Below are 3,305 nucleotides of genomic sequence, written 5' to 3'. Positions count from 1 at the left end.
AGGAAAAATCCAAACATGTCCTTCACAGGAAACACTTCCAAATATCAGAAGTGATATTTGTATCAGGCCTGAGTTGTGAACCAAAACGTCTGCCAGGAATTATCCATCTTGACTTCTTCTATTCGTGTTTTTGGTCGGCACTCGAATTTAAAAAAAGGACACACACATCACCGCCTTATGAAAGCTGAATTGTACTCCATAAAATGACAATAATGCATAATAATTACCAGAGTGGGCAGTGAATAGTCATTCAAACAGACGGTGGATGATTAATCTCTTTTTCAGGGGGGTTTAACCCTCGCCTCTAAGTCCTTAATAGAAATGAAAATTCTAAAACAAGTTAGCTAGAATTCTTTTTTTCCTATGTCAGGACCGGAGTATTCAGATTATGCTTCTATAAAGCTTTTCCACTGAATCGACATCTAGTATTGGTTTGTAATAGACTTAAAGTTGGAGTCTGAAATGTCATGGTTTCATAGCAGCATCTGTGTCCTTCGCTTGGACAGCAGTTTCCAGACTTTTGCAGAGAGCAACATCCAGGACCTGTTGATTCCCTTCTTAGGGTCTTTGGAGTAGCGATAGAGAAAGGTTGCCAAGTTTGGGGCCGGTTCTGGAGTTTCTGTTACTTCATAGGGAATGTCTGCTCTGGAGCATTCCAAGCATAGACGGTACAGACATCTTTTCCAGTCATGCGTGGGTGTGGTCTGAGATGGGAGACGTTGGGGCCTGGTAAGCAGAACAGAGATGGACAGTGTTGTCAGGGCCAAAGTCAGGAGGATTTCATGGTCTGTTGATTAGTTAGAAGAAGGGAGCCTGATAGGCATGGGCAACTTTGTTTCCAATGTTTATGACAGCTATAGTAGGACGTTGAATTGTCAGAGTTGGAGGAATGTGTGGATGTTTTGCCAGAGTTATAGTCTACCAGAGGAAGTGTGGTAAATTGACTGCTGCAGGAGGGTTACAGCGCTGAATATGCATGGTCAGGGATATGCAGTCCATGGCGGCCACATGTGGCCACTCAGAAAAATTTCTTTGGCCTTGCCGCTCTTAGGAGGGGTGTTTGGCAGGGTGTGAAGGTTCTATGGAGGGAACCACAAGTGGCACGTGCATGGTGTATTTTCGTAACCTGAGTAAATGGTTGACGGGCCACCAATAGAGCGCTGTTAACTGACTGGGTGACAGAGCTATCTTAGGCCTAAGGAAACAGTCATCACCAGTGCACTGCTCAAAGGCTTCCTCCGCAGTGTGGTTGTTCTCAGCCCTGTTAGGATATGAAGGCACCCAGAACTGAACACTGTGCAGAACTGTAACGTTTGTATAAGGGACAGGTGTATGGGAGTTCATGACTCCAGTGGATGGGGCAATTCTAGAAAGTTTGACCATCAAAATAGACAACAAGAATTGTTATGAGCCCCTCAGGTGTAACCTGTATAATGATTGCACTTGCATAATCATGTTGGGCGAAGGGCAAGTGTTTGGGAGTTTCTGAACACTTTCCACTTTGTTGCACCACCTGGAACGTTGAGGCGGCTCTGTGCTTGATGAGAGGTGTGGTGTGGTCTTGCTACCCGCGCTATCAGGCTTACTGTGAGCTCGGGCTGCAAGACAAAAAGATGCCTCGTGGTTAGTCTGTTGGGCGGCAGCGCACGCTTCACTTTCCCACCTCCTCAGCACCCCGTTCAGGTGTGAGTGAGAGGCACCACCAGCACATCAAGGGAAAGAGGCCCTAAAATGGTTTTGACAACTTTTACAGCATCAAGGACACACTGATTGGTGTTTTGTGCATGATGTCACACAAGAGTTATGGGAAATATTGTTTGGTTATAAACATATTTAATGTGATTGGCTGCTGTGAAAACAGTTTTAATAAACAGCAAGGAAAGCGAAGCATAGTCCAAAGCCTCTGGTCCTCAACTCTTGAGACAGTTACACAGAACAGAACAGATTACATGCTGGTGTCAGCGATACCCTGCAGCGACTTCATTTGAAACTCCAGATCTAATTCTAGGACGGACACATACCAGACCAAGTAACTCTCAGTGCGAGTACTCCAAGGATACACTTTTGGGTGACATGATGACCACAATTTTCCCCTTATTTCTTTTTAGAAACCTGCTGCAGGGATCTTGCTCCCATTTCAGGGACCCGGAATGTTCCCCTCTTCTAAACTGTATTCTGACTTCACTTTGAGATTACTGACAGGTATTGTAACTCTATTATTTCTTCTTGTGACTCTGACTTAGGTTATTTCCTATTTGGTCACTTTATGGAACCCTTTAGTTCATCCTGAGATCACAAAGGACTCCATATCGTTCCAAGCACTGAAGCATTTCAAATTGGGACCTCATAGTATGGACTTTCTTCTTTGCTTCCTGTGTGCATCCAGTACTATGGCCTTCATTAACTGGGTCTATACTTTAAGTTTTACGGGGCATATTTGAGAGCCTCTAGCGCCATTCTAACGCCACATTAGCATGATTTGTTTACGCTAATATGGTGTATGAAGGCCAAAAACGCTGTGCCATATTTACAAAGTGGCACAATGCATGCATTGCGCCACTTAACCCTTCCCACTACATTATGCCTGTGCCAGGTATAATGTATGCAAAGAAGGCATTACCCCATTCAGGGGGATGAAAAAATGGCGCACGGAAATCTAACAGATTTCCTTGCATCATTTGTTTCTGCACTTTTAACGCCTGCTCAGAGCAGGCGTTAAAAGGGGGCATGCCATTAAATACAATGGGTCCCTATGTACTCTGTAGGAGTGGCACCAAAATGTTGCCACTACTTCTGCAGAATACATCAATAGCGTCGCTATTGCCCCCTATCCTGCGCCATGGTGCGCCGTATTTTAAATACGGTGCACACATGGTGGCAGTAGGGAGGCGCAAAAGGGCGCAAGAAAAGTGGCGCTGCACTGAGTACAGCGCCACTTTTCTTGAGTATGCCCCTTTGTTTATACGGTTTCTTCCTTTCCCCTAGGACTGCTTTTCCCCCTACCCTCATTATATATTGTGTGTTTTAACGGATGACATTGTTATTATTTAGGTGAATATACTACAGCCTTGAAAAAGCTCTGTGCCTGTGCACCAACGTATTGGCTGAAACCAGGCACGGACTGGCCTTACATTCCACCTGGATTTCTCCGGTGGGCTGGAGCCCTAGGAGGACCCCTGCTGCCTCCTTCTCCCCTCTGCAAAACAACAGGGGAACCCTATAACTCTACCTTACCCAGGGTAAATATATCATGAACAAAGCGTGGCAGGTAGAGACAAATTAAATCCTAAGTTATACAAACAGAC

The sequence above is a fragment of the Pleurodeles waltl genome, chromosome 4_1 (genome assembly GCF_031143425.1).
Source record: "Pleurodeles waltl isolate 20211129_DDA chromosome 4_1, aPleWal1.hap1.20221129, whole genome shotgun sequence".
Classification (NCBI taxonomy): domain Eukaryota; kingdom Metazoa; phylum Chordata; class Amphibia; order Caudata; family Salamandridae; genus Pleurodeles; species Pleurodeles waltl.
This window is presented reverse-complemented; position numbering follows the sequence as displayed.